At 40.9% G+C, this 9,066-nt stretch overlaps 1 protein-coding gene across 1 annotated transcript in view; it reads left to right on the top strand.

Annotated features, from left to right (window-relative positions):
- NBEA (neurobeachin) overlaps nucleotides 1–9,066 on the top strand; it is a 4,581,458-nt gene that overhangs the window by 1,525,059 nt on the left and 3,047,333 nt on the right. The window lies entirely within an intron of this gene.

Below are 9,066 nucleotides of genomic sequence, written 5' to 3'. Positions count from 1 at the left end.
CTAAGTAATATGTATGTTGTTTAAAAGCAAAAACTTCATTGGCTATGGTATGTTTTCAAACATCAGCAATCCACTGATATTGTGGCTGCATTTTATTTTCCTTATTGGCAGAACTGATGCCTGGAAATGCAACACTTGGTCCAATTCCCATGGTAAATCTGGTTTAATAGCATGTCAGTGTTCTGTAGTATTTTATACAGGCAAAGTACTGTGCTTCAGTGAATATCAGATTTACTGTCATCTTGTCTTTTAGAGTAATTAAGTAACGCTGCTTAATTTGCAGTTCTCTTTCAAAAGACATCGAGCACATGTGTACAGCTGTTCTGAACCAAGTATGGTGTTCTCACAAGTAAAAGGCTGGATATTTTTCTAGAATGTGTGGTTGTTAGTTCTTATTTATAAGACTTAATACAGAAAGTTCTAGACTTTGCTACTAAGGCAGGTGTATGTGTCCCTCACAAAATGGATTTAAACTGAAGTCAGGGCTGTGAGCTCTGTTTCCAAACTCATGTTGAGTTATAAATGTACATTTTAGGATTGCCGAAGAGAACACCAGCAGTTGTAATACACAATACACAATGATAACTAGCTGCATGACTGAACATATCTATCTTTGTTGCTTGGTTTCTCTCGTTTCATTAATTCTGTTTACAGTAAGGCTTTGTGTTGGCTTTTGTCCTTTGTGGCTAGCCTGCAGTAAGAGTACTGCATGGATGCATTTTAATCCATGAGGGAATGTTTCTTCTGAGTATCTCTAAATCAAACTACACTGCACTTACTTTGTTCTAATATTTTTGTTGCTAGAACTGTTTTAAAGCAATTTACTGGAAGTGCATTATATTGTTCAACTAAATCAGTTTGTTCAGCCAGGTATTACGTCTGATAGATTTGTAGTACAAAGCTTTTGAGAGGACGGGAGTCACTTGCTAAAGTTTTCAGTGTCTTATTTTCCTCTTTGCTTGTTTACAGATTTTTTTTTTTTTTTTTTTACTCATTCTGTCCCTCATGTAACTTTAAAGCTAGTGTCCCTGTTATTGTATGTCCTTACTCTTAATTTTAGCTACCTAATTCCCTCTTTCATGTCTTGCATTTTTGTCAGAAACCAGAAAGGTATCAATTGTGGAAGCGATTTAAATACTTTTACCCTCCTTTTGATTTCCATAGATCCAGAATACTGAATGCCCACTGAGCTACCCAGTGTTGCTGTTGAGTTGACTTCCGTTACTACTGTAAATTGCCTTTGGAAATTCCTCCCAGTCTCCTCTCATCTGATTATACTAGTGAGCAGTAGTAGATGAAATGGAAATTCCTCTTGTTACGCTTCTCAAGATTCACTTACCTTTGTCTTTCTGCCTGCTTAGTGCACAAGCCACTGTCTTGCAGGTTTACCTCTCCCCCCCCCATATTTCATTAAAACATCTGGGACAAGACTACCATAAACTGTCGCTCTGAGCAAAAACACGGCTGGGAAGTAAAAGTTTCTGTATTTGGCCTTGAGTGTGATGGTGCTAATTTTAAATAATCTACTGTATTTTTTGTGCTGTGGTGGTGGTGGTGGTCTTCATGTAATACTAGTTTAGCAAGGTATTTCCAGGTGGTTTAGCAAGGTATTTCCATGTAAGCAAAAGGGATGCTGCTTTTGTTCTGGGCAACACTTGCTACAGATTGCAAGGGCAGTGTGCGCTGTGTGATTGTTCTGTGTTTGTTTAAACTCACTGTATCTGTGAATGTAGTCTCTCTACACTGCTGGCCCTGTGACTATGCAAGGATACCTGAAGATACCTAGTCAGACTTGACCTGTAGGTCAGGCCTCACTGCATCCTGGAAGTGCTGTGTGTTCCGCAATACATTTGTGCACTGTTGAGAGGTATTTGTTAGCAGTTCCAAGTGGTTCTGTTTAAAGCTTTGAAGTGATATCACCTCTGATACTTGCATATTATGTACTGTATCTAGTTGGGCATACCTGCACACTCGTGTTGACTGCTGAACTTATTTCCAGGTACTTGTGGATGCATTAGTGCAGTTGTGTACACCTAGAAGCACATGCAGAGCATAATATCACTTAGGATTGAGATCCATTTTGCTGTAGGTATATTGTTTCTTTTCTGTTCCTCTACTTTTGCCAGCTGTGGGCATCCTGAGCCGAAGTGTAATACATGCTGTGGTCTGTAAATTTGTACTAAAACTGTAGTTGTGGCATCCAAGCCAGTTTATAACAATTCCTTATTGTAGTTGCCTTTACTATATTTTGTACCCATCATTTGTTGTCTGTAGGCATTCTGAGCTTGAGTGCAGGTATAGCTGTACACAACTGATTGCCTCGTTTTGTCTCATCACTCCAGTAGGCTGTGATACTAAACTGTTGTTGTGGCGCCAAGCCAAGTTGGTACCCTTTGCTTCACATGTCCATTAGTTACTACTACGCTTTTTACTGTTCTCTAATACCCTTTGTTTATTGATGCTGTATGTGTATAATTGCAACACTGGTGCTTTGACTCATTGTTCATCATAGTGTTCTAGTATACAGACCCTTTCTACAAATTAATTTCATGACCACTCATTTATTGGCTGACATACTTAGATGGTACTTGTATCTTAAAGTTACAGTTTATCTTGATGTTTGTTGCCAGCTTGATACCAATAGGAACATGGAAGCAGTGCCTCAAGCTCCCTAACAACTGATTTGATTTTTTTTAAATATACAATTCAGTATCTGAGAAGTGCAAATATCTACTAACCATGAAGGACAACTTATGTTCAGAAATTGTACACCATAACAAGTATGTTGTCAGTTCTGACACCCGTCTCTCACAACAAGACCCATCATGTTCTAGACAAACAAGCTTTCTTATGCTGAGGTACTTCAAAAGTCCCTGCTTAAACCACAACGGCCTCTTAGATAAAGGTTTGTTATATAAGATACACATTGCCACTCTAACAAGCAAACAACATACACAGACACTACATAAAATGCAAAAAGGGGTCACTCAGCTGGCAGGCTGAAGCCCTTAAGGCAGCAAGACCAAAACAGAACATCTGGTAGCATCTTAGTCATAGGTGACACCATAGTCAGACAAAACAGATGGACCACTCACCTGGCTGACCAAAGGCAGAGTCATTTAACTGTGTACTGGGTACTACATCTGTAATGTCACTGAAACCTGCAAGTTCTTTCACCATAAGTACACATATGACATGGACATGTGGGAGGGAATAACTTGAGGTATACTTCATTAGGCCAGATAGAGTTTCATGATGGAGCTGTCAGAATATGCTTCTGATATTAGTGTGACGCTAGTATTGAGTAGTATCCTGCCATCACCAAGAATGATACTACAATACAAACAAAACATAATTGACTTCCTTCATTGGCTTAGCTATTGATGTCTTTCTAAGGGGTTACAGTATATGGCAGTTTGGGAGGGGATGATAGACCACCCTTGCTGCTTTGCTAAGAATTGCCTGGACCGGTCACCTTGCGGCCTTTATATATTGGCCAGGGCCTTTTCCTGTCCCATAGTGCCTTTTTTAGGCAAGGCCTCTTCAAAATGCCTGCATAGCCAAACAAAATCAAAATTGTATAAAGGCAGCATTGCTCATTGCTAGAAGTCTGAACAAGAAATTGCACTCTGATAAAGGTGAAATACTGCCAGCCCACCTGTATGGAAATTTGTAAATAAATCTGTGTCATTTGTGAATATTGATATGATTCATACAGAAGTGTGTATAAAGGTGTAAAGTACTGAGCTAAAATGTAACCACAGCATGACCTGCTGGCTTGAAAAGAAACGTATATAAACTATTGTAAGTGTATAAATATATGTGTTTTAACTGTAGAAACTAGAACACAGAGGGCTAACTTGCAAAACTTCAAGAAAATAAATTGAAATTAAATTGCTTTATGATTGTGCTATAAAAGTTATCTCTCAGTTTCAGTTCAGTAGCAGACACAATGTCTAGAGCTAGAAGTTTTGTATTGTACTTGAAGAGAAGTAATTATGAGATTTGAGATGGAGAAGTGTTTTTTTTTTATGACTTCCGGCATCTTCAAACATCTGAGAGATGTGTATTTTTCCTACAAAGGTGTTAAATTTTGTTAGTGTCTGAGAAAGGGGGTTTAGCTTTGGAACTAAAAGTCAGGTGACAAAAAGTGACGTCATCCAATCTAAACCAGCAGTAATATTTGATATTAATTTAAGAACTCTCTGAGAGAGAGAGACCATTTTGTATTTTGTCTTTGATCAGGAAACATCCACTTATCTGCCCTTGCCTTGCTGTAAGTAAGTTTTTAGGACATACTCTTAGATTCAGATAGGAATATAGTAAAGTATAGCTTAATGTTTTCTTTGAGACTGTCCAGCAATGTTATTTTAAATATTTCCTGTGATTTTGAACTCTGAAGTTACTGTCTTGTTCTTTTATTATTAAATAAATTTAAACCTATCTTTGTGACTGATGTTTGTGAGACATTTCAGCTCTTAGAGTACTTGAATGTCTCTGTGGTGAGACTGTACAGGCCACTCCTAAATAGTCTTGCTCTTTGTCAGATTACCATTTGGATTAATTGTAACATTACACAGTAGGATTGGGCACCCTTTGTTAATAGCCTTATAATAGCTGATAAGGGTGACTGGTGATAGCTGGCACTACCTAATAGTATGGGAAGAAGGGGGCATAGCTAGTAAACCTGTGCCAGCCTTTCCCAGGTGTGTGTGTGTGTGTGTGTGTGTGTGTGTGTGTGTGTGTGTGTGTGTGTGTGTGTGTAAATCAAACCTCAAAGTGTGGGAGTATCAGCTACTCGGGCAGGGATAAGAAGTACTGGTTGGACAGAAAAGGTGCTGGAGGTTTTGGCTTGACCACTCAGCTGAGATCTCAGTCCTATAGCTGTGCCAGTGGGGAGTCTTATTGGTGATCTGGAGAAAGAGAGAGAAACCAGCCCCAGACTGACTGAACTCTATGTGCTCTTAAGATAAATTGCATTTAACTGTGTGTGTACTTGTCCTCCCAATGTGTATGTTCCCCACTGTTACCAGTGGTGAGGATTGAGCTTCCTTGATTACTGGGGCAGTGCAGGGGTGTCGCATATTAATTGGTTGTCAGTGGTGGGATATCTGCATCACATATTAATTGGCTTGTAGTGATGTGGATATTGAATTCCTGTAGTCTGTAAACAGTGGTCACTAAGGAAGGTGTTTCTACTCTCAATTGGTGAACATTCAGAGTTTCATATCACAATTCTTTTATTTATTTATTTTTATTAGCTTAGTCAGGAATAGCAGGCAAGCATGTCAGTGCAGTATGGCAAGCTGACAAGGAGCCAGTTGGCTGAGATGTGATAGGCTAAAGGACTGGTGAATGCTAACCTGACTAAAGCAGAAATTATTGTAGCCCCGGGCACTGCTGCATTGCAGACCAGCAATCAGGAGGACAGACAGGCTGACCTTGGAGATGGTACTACTCTCAGAAAATGCAAAGTTCAGCCTTCCCACAGAGGACTTAAAAATCCATCTGGAGTTAGAGTTGAACTGGAGGCCAAACATTTGGAAATGGAATCAGCAGAGAGACTGCGGCAAGAGAAACAAATGGAAATAGAAGCAGCAGAGAGAGACTGAGATGTCAGGAAGCTAAGGAGAATGAGAGGTAGAGGCAACATAAAAAGGAGATGCTGACTCTTCACCAGGGTCATGGAAGTAGTGGGGAAGGGAGTAACCGAACCCAAAAAGCAACAAAGGTCAGTACATTTCTTCCAAAAGTTACACAGGGATACTTTTGATATTTTTATTCATATGTTTGAAAGGGTATGTAAACTGTATAATGTTGACCAAGGGCTCTGAGTACGGTTCCTTACCCCCTTTACTTCATGGTAAAGCTGTAACTGCTATTTCTAAACTGTCTGATACTGATTGCTTAGATTATAATACTGTTAAAAATTGTCTCTTACAATGTTTTAAGTTAATACCTGAAGCTTGTAGAAAAAAGTTTCCTGAGCATAGACGCAAGGCAGATGAAAGTGTGTGTGAATATATTGCTAAGTTAAGCACTTATTTTCATAGGTGGTTGAGCGGTTGTCAGGACACCACATTTGAAGGGCTGGCAGACCTTTTAGTGAGGGAACAAGCCGTTAGCACTTTGCCTGAAGACACGAAAATCTGGTTAGCTGATAGACAATGCAATACTGCATATGAGTTGGGGAAGAAGGGAATCACTGCATAGGAAAGGGACACCCAGTGCTGCTCATGGGTCTAAGGGAACCCATGGTGGACAGCCGAGACTGCCCCAACAGAGTCCGCCAGTAGCAGTGTGAAGCCACTAGTCCAGGTACACGTCCAGGATCAAGGGTTAAATGTTTTAAATGCAAGCAGTGGGACCATGTAACATATAGATGTCCACAGAGGCAAGGTGAGGAATAAAAGGTGGGAGAGACAGTAAGTGGGAATGACAAAATGCCAGCAGTAAGTTGTCTCGAGACAACAAGGGTACCAATCTGCAACAAGAGGTTATATCCTATCTTAGTGAATTGGAAAGAGATAATTGCTAAGAGAGAGACAGCCTCTGGCCTAACCATTGTGAGACCTACATTGGTTAAAGAGGAGCACTACTTGCTTGGGCAGTCTACTCCAATCAGAGCTTTAGGGAGGGACCCCATTCCAAATACCTTTGGCTAGGGTTCACCTTGACTGGGAGGGTGGAAAAGGATTCCAGGAAGTAGGTGTGTTTGAAGATATCCTTGCAGATGTCCTGATTAGGAACGATTTTGATAATGCAGTACCTTGTATGCATGCAGTTACACGCTGTCAGGCTTGGAGACAAGCACATGAGTGTGGTAGCCTGGAGGAGACCAGACAAGACCACACACTTGCTGCCTGGACGGGTGAGGTGTTTACTTCAGGGAGGGAGCTTCCTAGTAGCAGTTGACTGAAGGTGAGCCACATCTGCTTATGGGTACTGATGTTCCCTTGGCAGAGTGACTGCAAGGGCAGAGATGAGTAGTAGTACCCAGGCTGACAGAGAAGCACTGCTGTCAGAGGATGCCAGACTTCCTGTGGAAGGGGAGCTGGGAAGGGTTACAAAGAGAGAGTTGAGACAGGCTCAGGTAGCCAGTGAGGCACCTGATTCTCAAGGGAAAGGGGAATTTGTATACTGGGACAAAGGGTTAACTGTATAGAGAGTGGACCCCTGAGGGAAGGCTACAGGGTGGAAAATGTGGCAAATGCCTTGTTAGAGATTTTCAGCAGGGTAGATTTCCCAAAAGAAATACTGACCAACACAGGTGCCAACTTCACATCAGACCTGCTGGCTTGTTTGTAGAAGTACTGTGAGAAGCACCTAAAGACCACCCCCTACCATCCACAGACTAATGGTCTTGTTGAGAGGTTAACCTCTACACACAAGATGATGCTATGGGCATTTGCCGACCATTTTAAGAGGGACTGGGGCAAATATTTGCCACATCTGTTTGCCACCAGAGAGGTTCCCTAGGATTCCACAGGTTTTTCACCCTTTGAGTTGCTGTATGGGCATAGGGTGGGGGAACCTCTAGATTTGATTCAACATGAGTGGGACTATGAATTTAAATGCCACAAGGAGTCTGTCGTGGCATACGTCCTGAACTTCAGGACAAGGCTTGGGGAGCTCATGGGCTTGGCCCAGGAGAACCTGGCAGAAGCCCAACAGCATAAAAAGGTCTGGTATAACAGGAATACTCAAGATAAAGAGTATGCTGTAGGGCAGCAGGTAATGGTTCTCATTCCTGTCAGACACAACAAGCTGCAGGCAGCTTGGGAGGGATGCTACAAAGTGGTAAGGAAGGTCATTGATAACTACATGGTAGAACTTCAAGGCAGGAGGCAGGGGCACAAATTGTACCATGTTAACATGATGAAACCTTACCGTGATAGGGAGGACCTTGTGCTGAGTATTTGCACTGGAAGGCAGGAAGAGTCTGAGAAGGATCTTTGGGCTACAGGGAGCCAGCCAAATCCCAAATTAGTGCAGCACTGTACTGGAGTCAGCAATGCCAAGGCAGCTGAAATCTCAAGACAGGGAATGGGGTAAGGTATTCCCAGAAAGGCTCACCCTCGCAAGCAACGTTTCTCAAGGGTCAAAAACTAGCTTGAGTTTTCGGGGGGAGTGGGGGGAGTGTGACAGAGGAAATACCTCCAACTCAGCTAGCTTGAATTTTGTAAATAACTGTCATTTGTGAATGTTATGATATGTTGTCCTATTTTGCCTTCATTCTTACTGGTTGGGTTCGGAACTGATCCTTGGTTTCGACTTGACTGCATTCTAAAGCTCTAAGTCTTCCATTTGGCTCGTGGCTGAATCCCTATCCCATGATACACTAGTGTGCTACAAAGCAAGTTGGAGGTCTCCATAGTGGCTGTGGCTAAGTCAAACTTTTTTTCAATATTTTTCTCTGTTTTTCTCAATCCTTTGAGTATAATCTGTAATAGTTGATAGTGTTTCTCTAGACGAGTTCAGGATTGTCTAAATTGTTAGCTTTTATACTAGATTAACAGTTTTGGTTACTCTGTCGTTTTGGCCGTCACTTTCTCATCAGGTCATTCTTTCTATCCCCTTTGTTTATCTTTCAGCCCATGTTTAAGGATTAATCTCTAAAAGTGCGATTTTTTACAATTTCTGCTGAACTTTTGTTGTTGTGTGTTGTGCCTATAGCTGTTTAAGTTAGAGGGCCCAGTGCCCATTTAAGTTAGAGGGTTAGCCCCTTCCCTTTGTTGTTCAAGAAAATGTGTCCATTTGAGTTAGGGCCACAAGCCCATTTAATTAGAAGGCAATAGTCTCCATCCCTTCTTGTCCATTTCTTAAGTGTGCATTCTGATTTTTACCTCTTTATTATGGTGTGCTATGGTTAGAAATATATAAATATATATATATATATATATATATATATATATATATATATATATATATATATATATATTCATTCATGTTTTGTATGCTGTACTTTAAAGATTTTATATACACTTAGTACTCTTGGTGCGTGTTGTGCTATAACACTTGTATAGCTTTATTGCTGCTGTTGTTGAAGTCGGAATATTACTAAGA

The sequence above is a fragment of the Protopterus annectens genome, chromosome 5.part1 (assembly GCF_019279795.1).
Source record: "Protopterus annectens isolate FY-2018-M chromosome 5.part1, PAN1.0, whole genome shotgun sequence".
Taxonomy (NCBI): Eukaryota; Metazoa; Chordata; order Ceratodontiformes; family Protopteridae; genus Protopterus; species Protopterus annectens.
This window is presented reverse-complemented; position numbering and strand designations above follow the sequence as displayed.